The sequence below is a fragment of the Trachypithecus francoisi genome, unplaced genomic scaffold (genome assembly GCF_009764315.1).
Source record: "Trachypithecus francoisi isolate TF-2019V2 unplaced genomic scaffold, Tfra_2.0 Lachesis_group8, whole genome shotgun sequence".
NCBI lineage: Eukaryota > Metazoa > Chordata > Mammalia > Primates > Cercopithecidae > Trachypithecus > Trachypithecus francoisi.
Genome location: NW_022681473.1, coordinates 54,424,907 through 54,435,720, shown reverse-complemented (window position 1 = coordinate 54,435,720; position 10,814 = coordinate 54,424,907).

Below are 10,814 nucleotides of genomic sequence, written 5' to 3'. Positions count from 1 at the left end.
CAGTGAGCTATGAAGGTATCATTGCACTCCAGCCTGGAGTGAGATCCTGTCTCTTAAAAAAAGAGGAGGGCTTTAAAAAAAAAAAAAAAAAAATAGTGCCTTGGTCACCTGATAAATTCAGATTCATGGTTCAAGACTCAAATACAGCATTTCTCTCTATGAATTTGTCTTTGACTCATACTTCCTTCATCATGTTTCTCTGACCTATGTAAGCATAGGTCCTTGCATAAATCTTTATTGTTTTTTACAAACGTATGTCCCTGTACCCCATTAAACTGTGAATAAATTAACAAATGAAAGAAATGCTCTCCACAGGTCTATTAGTAATACTAGCATATCCACCAGATTATTTTCTTCAGTGTTGTTGAGACGTACCTTCTACTTTTGTGTGCTTTTAAAAATATGAACAAAAACTTGGAATTTATTATCACAGACCAAGAATGAAAAAGATTTAACTGTCCCTATCTATTAAGAAAATTGATTAGGATGAACAATCCTAGGAAAAAGTTGGAATGAACGTGACTTATGCTATGACAGAAAACTTTTTTTTTTTTTTTTTGAGATGGAGTCTTGCTTTGTTGCCCAGGCTGCAGTACAGTGGTGTCATCTCTGCTCACTGCAACCTCTGCCTCCCGGGTTCAAGTAATTCTCCTGCCTCAGTCTCCTGAGTAGCTTGGATTACAAGCGTGCAGCACCACACCTGGCTAATTTTTGTATTTTTAGTGGAGATGGGATTTCACCATGTTGGTCAGGCTGGTCTTGAACTCCTGACCTCGTGATCTGCCTGCCTCGGCATCCCAAAGTGCTGAGATTACAAGCATGAGCCACCGTGCCCGGCCAAACATTTTTAATGCTTTAGAAAAATTCATCTCTAGGCAAGTTTATGCTAACCATAAACATAATATAAAATAAAAATATATACAATTCTATGTATTCACTGAGAGAAGAGTAGTGTAAGTGGAAATACTGTGTGCTTTGTAGTCAGATAGATGTAACCTGGAATCTCAGGTTTGCTACTCATTAGCTTTGTAAAACTGGATAAGCAACTTGAGCACCCTGATCCTGAGGGAAACGCCTTCTAAAGTGGCTCACTGTCATTTCTGCCTCCTGGTATTCATGCCCTTGTGTAACACCTTCCCCTTGAATATGGGCTGGACCTAGTGACTTGCTTTTAATGAATAGAATATAACAAAAGTGATGGGATGTAACCAAAACTAGGTTACAAAAAATTATTACTTTGGTCTTACTGGTGCTTTCTCACTTGCTCACTTCGATGAAGCCTGCTGGAATGTTGTGAGCTGCCCTGTAGAGGTCCACGTGTCAAGGAACTTCCAATAGCCTGCAAAAAACTGAATCCTGACAACAGGAGTAAGCTTGGAAGTGGATCCTTCCCTAGTGGAGTCTTTTTATTTATTTATTTATTTTTATTTTTATTTTTTAAGACAGAGACAGAGTCTCGCTCTGTCACCCAGGCTGGAGTGCAGTGGTACGATCATGGCTCACTGCAAGCTCCACCTCCCGGGTTCACGCCATTCTCCTGCCTCAGCCTCTCAAGTAGCTGGGACTACAGGCCCCCACCACCACGCCCTGCTAATATCCTGTATTTTTAGTAGAGACGGGGTTTCACCGTGTTGGCCAGGATGATCTCGATCTCCTGACCTCGTGATCCGCCTGCCTCGGCCTCCCAAAGTGCTAGGATTACAGGCGTGAGCCACCACACCCAGCTCTAGTGGAGTCTTGAAATGACTGCAGCTCTTGCTAACACCTTCATTGCAGCCAGTGACAGACTCTGAAGCTAAGCTCCACCTGATTCCCGACGTATATAGAAACTGAGGTAATAAATGTTGATGTTTTAAGCCACTACGTTTTGGAGCAATTTGTTAAGCAATAGGTAACTAACAGCCTTAGTTTCTTCATCTCTAAAATGGGGTTGATAGCTTACCTCACAGAGTTGTTATCATGATTAAATGAAATACATATATAAAGCATCTGGCATCCAGTATGTGATCAAAAAAAAAAAAAAAAACCAAAAAAAGGTAAGTATTATTAAGTCTACCAAAAATTTCTACCAGGCAATATTGTGTTATAACATTGTTAGTCTTAAAATAATGATTTTAAATAATGCTATAACATTTTATATAAGGATTTTACATGTATTACATTATTCGATTCTCAGAGCAGGGCCGTAAAACACAGAATAACATATTATTCCTCTTAAAAGAGATGAAGAAACTGAGGGTCAGAGAATTTAAGTGACTTGAACAAGGGTCCACACGAGAAAGTGTCAGAGCTCAGAGTCAAACCTAGTCCTTTTCCCACCACTAACATATCGATACTAAACATCCATTTAATGAACTATTAGGCATCAGGCATTATTCTAGGCCCGGAGAATACAGAGGTGGATAAGTAAGTCAAGGTTCCTGCCCTCACAGATCTTACATTCCCTGTTCTACTCTATAAAATTGGAAAAAACAATTTAAACTTTTCATTAAACATTTCTTTAGTCTGAATTAGCATGTTTTAAAATATTTTATGACTTGGAAATGCTACATTAACTTTGTCCAGATTCCTAAGTCCATTTCACTAGCAGTGATGTAATACAAGGCAGAGGCATGGTTGTATGTTTCAGTGTCTGACTGGCTAACTACCAAGTAAATGCTCCATACATACACCAAACAATTGTTCATTGATGTTCACAATAGAGTTTGTGTCTTGAACTTCAAGCCTTAACAAAGGTTTGATAAGCACTGTTTATCTCTCATGTTCTTGCATAAAGTTTAGTTGGTGAAATTCTGCCTTTTTCCCTAGAGTACAAAATTAAGCAGAAATAGAATAGGCAGAGTTCAGGGGTGCTGCACTATTTAGGAACTGCTGGAATTACTTGATGCATACAGGAAAAATGTGAGAACTTCATAAATGGTAGTCAGTCTATTGTGAAAATATTATTGTAGTAGGACTCAAAACAGACTAGAGTTCTATATTATATTTGACTGGATACTGAGGTCTGAGAGCAGCTCATTTTCTAAAATAAGTACACAGTATGACTGTCAGCAATGTTTTTTTTTTTTTTTTTTTTGCCCCCAAAGTCTTTTTCTGAAAAGGAATGTTGGCTAGTCCTTCAACATAAATGAGATAAAAAGAAAATGAAAAGGGATGTTGGCTTAGTTCCTGATGACAGCTGAGTAGTCAAATTATGGTGCTTTGATATACCATAAATATTTTTTAAAAGCTGGGATGGGTATTTGCAAAGTGAAATTTCTGTTAAGGTACATGTATTCTACAGTCATCTTCACTCCTGCCTTTCAAAACAGGCAGTTGGTTGAGGAAAAAAAAAAGGTGCATAAATGTTACTGAATGAACCTGGGAAAATCCATCAAGAATTCCAAAAACTTGAGAGTTTGACAATATAGCACTTTTTACTTCTTAGAATATAAGAAGTGATGTCTAACCTTTACATTTGTACATCTAAGAATAGCAAAAACAACACTTTGCATTTTAAAGGCCTCCTGTAAAAGTCCCAAAGTGCTTCTGGAAGGTTAGGTGATTCTTCCATAGCTATAAAATGGCTGTATAATCTACTCCAGAATTAATTGCCTAACAACTAGGAAGTGCTCTGGAAATGAACATCCAGAGTGATCCTTATTGTTTTAGTAGCATTGAGAAAAGCCTTGAAATAAAATCTTATTCTGTTATTCCAAGCTTACTCAGTGCTGTATTATTCAGATCAGGGTTCCTTACACACTTTGGGCAGGATGACAGGGGCTACACGAAGTCTTGAAATCATATGATCCAAAGTGATTCAAGTTGGAGGGAATTTAAAAATTAAAAAAATAATTCCAACAGTGAAATTCCTAAGGGTGAGTCTTTGCTCTTCTACCCATTAAGAAATCTGGGTTCCTCTTCCCAAAAGAACAGAAGAGTGGGAAAAGATTTGTGACAGCCAAAAGGACATGGTGGTAGCAATCCAACTTGAAGAGTTACTAGAGGTGGCTTAGCAAATATTCATGCCTTCACTCAACTAAAACAAAAACAAAACAAGTCAAATTTGGGCATTTTTTATAGATCACAGGCTTTCGTTTGATCAATGCACTACACTTCTTTACAACAAAAGGTAATGACAATGAAATTTTGCATATTCCCAAATTTGGGTAGTTGTCCAATTTAACAAGTCTCGAGGAGCCTAACATGGTGCTGTGTGGGATGAAAAGAGGTTCAAAGTATGATCCCTGTCTTAAAATTAAGATACAGAATCTTCCAATTAATATGTGTATTTTCTAAAGTGGGGTCCTTAAACTGCTGGATCTCCTCAGAAGTCTTTTGAGGGTCCCAATATCATCAAAGTTTTGAGCTTCTCAAAAGAAAGGGTATATGATACTAACAGGTCTAAAATACTCATTACAATAGCTCTTCCCTCAATTCCCTCATACATTTGTAAATACTCCCTAGAGGAAATAACCTAACCCCCACCCCTTCCCCATGTTTGAGAACCACAGTGGCTTCCCAGCACAGTTGAAATAAAATCCAAACTCCTTATAGTGGCCTGTAAGACCCTGAGTGCCCTGCCTCCTTCCTACCTACTGACAATTTCTATGATGCATTCCTCAGACATACCTCACTCTTTTCTGCATCAGGGTATTTGTACTTGCTTTCTTTCCCTCTGGAATATTCTTTCCCCAATCTTCATTTGATTGGCTCCTTCTTATTACTGAGGTCTCAGCTCAAATGTCATTTCCTTGGAAAGACCTTCTTAGATCACTCGCAGTTAAGAGCCTGCTTCATTTACTCTTTTGAAAAAATTTCCTTGTAGCACTTACTACTGTCTCTCTCTCCCACTAGAATGTAAATTCTTTGAGAGCAAACACATCTTTTTTGTTTCTTGGCGTTGCTATAGATTTAGTCTAAGTTTGATATTTCTTTCAGCATGCCTGAAAGTTTAGCAAGTTAGAGACAAATGTAGGCACTCAGATTACCACATGAGGCCTCTGCCCTCTTCGTTGTGTTGTGGCTTTAACCACTAGCTGGGCAGCTAGAGTGGCATTATTCTTGCTCTCAGATACACAGGACACTTATCTCTTCCTTAAGAGTGAGGACGTATCTTTTTTAAAGCCCCCATACTATTGCCCTTGCTTTTCTCTGGTTTGTATTGAGTCACATACTATTCCTGGACCAATTCTGTGGTCAGAGTAATACTACACCTTCAGCAGGCTTTTATTCAGGTTTCTCAACAATTTTTCTAAGGGCAATTGCATTACACTCACCAGTGTCTTTCAAACAGTGGTCCATAACCTGAGAATGAATTAGGAAATTAAGTCTTGGGTTATAACCATTACTGAAAAAATTAACTAGATGATAAAATTTGAAACTGCATAAAATACATGACGAGTTAGTACTGTTTTATGAAACTTTGGTGTATACACACAAACACACCTGGATCACAAGATAAAATCTACTTGTGGGTTGGCGTCAAAAAAAGTTTGAAAGCTACTATCTTAGACAAAACAAGTTGACTCCTAAAGCTAGAGTAGGATCAGCTTCTGATTACGTAGGGAAAGAATGGATACCTGAAGTAAAATCAGAGTATGATTTAGAAGAGGAAAATACATGCTGGGGAGATAGCCCACAATTTCCACTACAGCCTGCTTGACACTTTAGTTACTGGATTCCAATACAGTCATAACCAAACATTTTCATTTCCCCTCCAATGTCTTCTAAATTTCAAAGTATTTATCCATTCCACGAAAGTACTTCATTCTTTCCATCCAACAAGTATCCATGATGGAGAAACTCACATTTTATCATTTGGTTGGTGGAAAGTGTACAGCTTATCATCCTAATCTTTACTTATGTTTAAATTTTGATCTTATGTGACAGAAACTTTATAACTCAATACATTTATTTATTTATTTGAGATAAGGTCTCATTCAGTCACCCAGGCTAGAGTGCAGTGATGCAATCACAGCTCACTGCATTCTCTATCTCTTGGGCTCAAGTGACTCTCCTGCCTCACCTCCTGAGTTGCTAGAATCACAGGCATGCATCACCACTCCTCATTAATTTTTTTATTTTTGTAGAGACAAGGTCTAGCCATGTTGCCCAGGCTGGTCTTGAACTCCTGGGCTCAAGCAGTCTTCCCATCTCAGCCTCCTGAATAGCTAGCACTACAGGTGCAAGCCACCATGCTCAGTTAATTATCATTTTTTTTTTTTTTTTAGAGATGGGGTCTTGCTATGTTGCCCAGGCTGGTCTTGAATTATTTCTGGCCTCAAAGAATCCTCCTTTGGCCTCTCAAAGCGTTGGGATTACAGGTGTGAACAACCATGCCAAGCTGAAAGCTCATTCTAGTTCAAAACCTTTCATTTAAGAAACTAAGGCCTAGAGAGAAGAGTAAACTTACCTAAGACAGTTAATTAGTAGCAGAACACGTCTCTTGTCACCCACTTAAGAATTCTTTCCATTGTACTGATTAACAGTATACTTATGCCAACTTTTAAAAACAAAGCTAAACAAATGTGTAAGTTCCAGAGGCAACCAGGTTTACATAGCTGACAAATTCTTTCAAGAACTGTAGGTGACTTATATTTTGGGCAGCAAGGCTGCATTAAGGCAACAGGTGAATTAATTAAAGAAATGCTGCTGGCTGGTAGCTCATGCCTGTAATCACAACACTTGGAAAGTCTGAGGCGGGAGAATGGCTTGAGGCTAGGAGTTCCAGGCCAGTCTAGGTGACATATCAAGACCCAGTCTCTGAAAAAATAATTTTAAAAAAGCTGGGCATGGTGGTGCATACCTGCAGCCCTAGCTGCTCAGAAGGCTGAGGTGGGAGGACACCTTGAGCCCAGGAGTGAGGTTACAGTGAGCTATGATTATGCCACTGCACTGCAGCTGGGATGACAGAGACCCTGTCTCTAAAAAAGGAAATACTGCTTTTGAAGTGTCTGAAAAGCAAAGACTTGTTACTGCCTTATCTATTTAAGTGAGGTTAAGGCAACCGGCATGCATCACCACACACAGCTAACTTTTGTATTTTTTTGTAGAGATGGCACTTTGCCATGTGGCCCAGGCTGGTCTCGAACCTGTGAGCTCAAGTGATCTGCCCATGTTGGCTTCCCAAAATGCTGAGATTACAGACGTGAGCCACTGCACCGGGCCAAAGTTAATTTTCGTAATGTTACATATAGTAGGAATTGTATTTTACCTTAATACTTCACTTTTTAAGCTAGGAAACTCAATTCACTGTTTACTTTTTATATTATTAGAAATTTACTTAGATTTATGAATGACCCATCATAGCTACAAAGAGCTTATGGTGTATTTTCGTATGTGCGGTGATAGGGCAAGACTAACTTATGAAATAATTATAATTAAGAAATCAAGGCAATTTCAATTATTGTAAATATAGAGATTAAAAGTGGGAAAGTCCTTTTGGGTTGGACACATCAGGGGAATTTTACTGTTTTATGCATCAGTTGGAAGAGTAGCTATCATGTGAGGGTGCCATGAGAATATAATTTAGTCCCCAAATAGCTCTTCCATTTATTAAATGGAACGCTATTCATTTCTTCCTCTAAGAGTTGTTCTCTCTTTTGTGTAAAAGGGTTTGTTAGAGGTTTCCCTCCAGCTCCAGAGAATGCTTCACTATCAGTCTCAGGGACATTACAGTGGTAGAAGGGTAACCAAAGGGCTTTGGAAGTATGGAAGGAAATGAGGCTGGCAGTGCTTGTTACTTGGTTTCCTTTGGTTTTATTTAGAGAATAAGAAGCCAATTCTGAAGGGCAGGTAGGGTTTAAATAAAAAGGAAAAGAATCCTCTTTTCGGGATTCATTCACGGTAACTACATTTAGGTTAGGGTAATCTAGAACTAGTTGCTATCTGGAACTCAACTTGTCTGTTGTCCACCAGACCCACCTTCCGGTGCTAAAAGTCATTCTCACTAGCCATGCATGGTATCCATAATTTAGTCCTGATACGTTACAGATGAGGTGAACGGTTGGCATCAAGAACCAAGATGGGTAGGGTCAGCATTAAAAAGGTCTAGTAGCAGACAGCAGGGTCCCAGAAAATGGACTTCGACTTAAATGCAGGAATCTAGACTCTCCAAGGAGATTAGGGAAAAGAACTGGAAAACAAGAATGGTTTTATATTTTAAGAGGCTGACATCTTGGACAAATAATCTAATCAATGGCTTGAAGTCACCAATCACAGGAGTCTAGTTACCAGGCTCGAGGTACATGCTGGACAGATATTAAGGCACTGCACATCCTTCTCAAACTAGGGTATAATTTTGGGACTAATAAATAAAAAGCATTGCATATACAAGAAATTATGATACATCTTCTAAGGAATTAGTAGTTGACAGCAATTTACTCTACATTTTACATGAAAATAAGCAGTCATATTTCAAATTAGACAGTCAATTTTGGGTCAATTTAGAAGTAAACGCAAAACTTCAAAGAAATGTCCAGATTCTAGTAGGGAGTTTCAGGCTGTACTTCCAAGTCACTGAGTCTTAGAAAAGTTCAGAAGGCAGTGGTGGGAAAAAGCACTGTCTTTGGGAAAGACTTATTTTAAACTAAATTCTGCTAATTACTTATGACCCAGGGCAAATCCAAAACTGACTGAATCCCGTAAGATTGTTGTAAAGATTATAGATAAATACAAAGCAACCATCAAAGTGCCTAACAGGCTGGGAGCAGTGGCTCACGCCTGTAATCCCAGCACTTTGGGAGACCTAGGTGGGCGGATCACCTGAGGTCAAGAGTTCAAGATCAGCCTGGCCAACATGGTGAAACACTGTCTCTAATAAAAATACAAAAATTAGGCCAGGTGTCGTGGCTTATGCCTGCAATCTTAGCACTTTGGGAGGCCAAGGTGGGTGGATCACTTGAGGTCAAGATTCGGGACCAGCCTGGCCAACATGGAGAAATCATGTTGGAGAAACCACCTCCACTAAAAATACAAAAATTAGCCGGTGTGGTGGCATGCGCCTGTAATTTCAGCTTCTCAGGAGGTTGAGGCAGGAGAATCTCTTGAACCTGGCGGAGGGGCGGTGCGGGGGGGATGGAGATGGAGGTTGCAGTGAGCCAAGATCACACCACTTTACTCCAGCATGGGGGAAAGAGTGAAACTCTGTATCAAAACAAAAATTAGCTGGGGTGGGGGTGGGACATGCTTGTAATCCCAGCTACTAGGAAGGCTGAGGCACGAGAATTGGTTGAACCCAGGAGGCAGAGGTTGCAGTGAGCCGAGATCGTGCCACTGTACTCCAGCCTGGGTGACAGAGCGAGACTCTGTCTTGAAAAAATAAATAAATACAATAAAATAAAATTCCTCACAGATAAATAAGTACTTAATAAGGCAACAAGGGGGAAAAACCTGGGCTACAAGTGTGTAATCTTGTTGTCTTGGATCAGGAAATGTCCCATGGTCTGGTAAACTGCTGAGTCTCCAGAGAATAAAAATTCAGATTACAAGTGTGAAGTGTAGATTCAAGTTTAACTGGAATGTGGTTGGATATGGCACAGAACTAATATATGCTGTACACCTATTCCTGGTAATCTACTGTTAAGAGCTTTATATTTATACACTCACATTTAATTCTTCATAACAACCCTTCAAAGGAGGCATAATTGTAATTTTATAGATGAAACAACTGAGATTCAAGAAGTTCAGATTACTGTACATTACAAAGTAAAGTAGGTACGTGAACCTAGTCATTTTACCACATTCTGCCTTAATGGTGGAGGGTGGTACCTCTACTCCCTAAAACAGAAGTTTCAACAAATGAGATTAAATAATGGTTATCTACAGTAGTTCTTGACTACACGAGTAACATAAATATTTAACACTGAGTTGGTGAACTGTACTGCATGACGTGACATAGCAAAAGTAGCCCAGAGATAGGAAATTCAGTCAGGAATTTACAGTATTATAAGAACAAACTGATTTCTGGTCTAAGCATCTCTGACTACAGTAAAGTCTCATTAATTTATACTATATGTGGAATTTACAATAATCTATATAGGAACTGAGAAAAAAAACAAAGTATCCGAAAATGCTCTTCATACTTCATCCCCTCTCCCTCAATAGTTCAGCCTGAATCATAAAACTATGACAATCCTCGATGACTTCTGCATAATGGCCACATTGAACTCTAGTTAATAGAATAAGTGAGCCAAAAAACCCAAAGGGTAGCAGTGCGTACACCTGCTACCATAGCAATCAATGAATGTAGGAAATCCCCTCTTCCATTTTTTGTTGGTTCACTTTCACCAACATTTTTTTCCTTTATTGAGCATCTAATTTAGTAAAGCCTTTTTCCAGATAATGAAGATACAGATTTGGATGAGACTCGATAATGAAGATACAGATTTGGATGAGACTTGGTAAGAGCTCAGTCTGAAAACATTGGGAACCATGAGACCATCAAGGAGTTCACAGCAGAGACAGACACAAACATTAAATACAAGTGTGAAACAGGATCAAAATAGGAAGATACAGAGAATGAAAGTACCTACAAGTCAAAGTGTTGAAGCAAATAGAAGCCTATCAGAAAGTAAGACGGGGACAGAATCGTTTTTTGAGACCTGAAACCATAAAACAGTGTGATATATTTAGGGAATGGCAATAAGTTCCATGGGATTGGAGAGCTGCAGGGTAGACAGGGAAAGATTGGTAGGGATTAGATCCTGAAGAGAGATGTTACAGGACTGGGACTTCATCTTGTAGATCACTATTTCCCAGTTATGATCACGGAACCCTTTACAATTACAATGTAAAGAAATACCAATAATAACACAATATGTTTAAAATTTTTG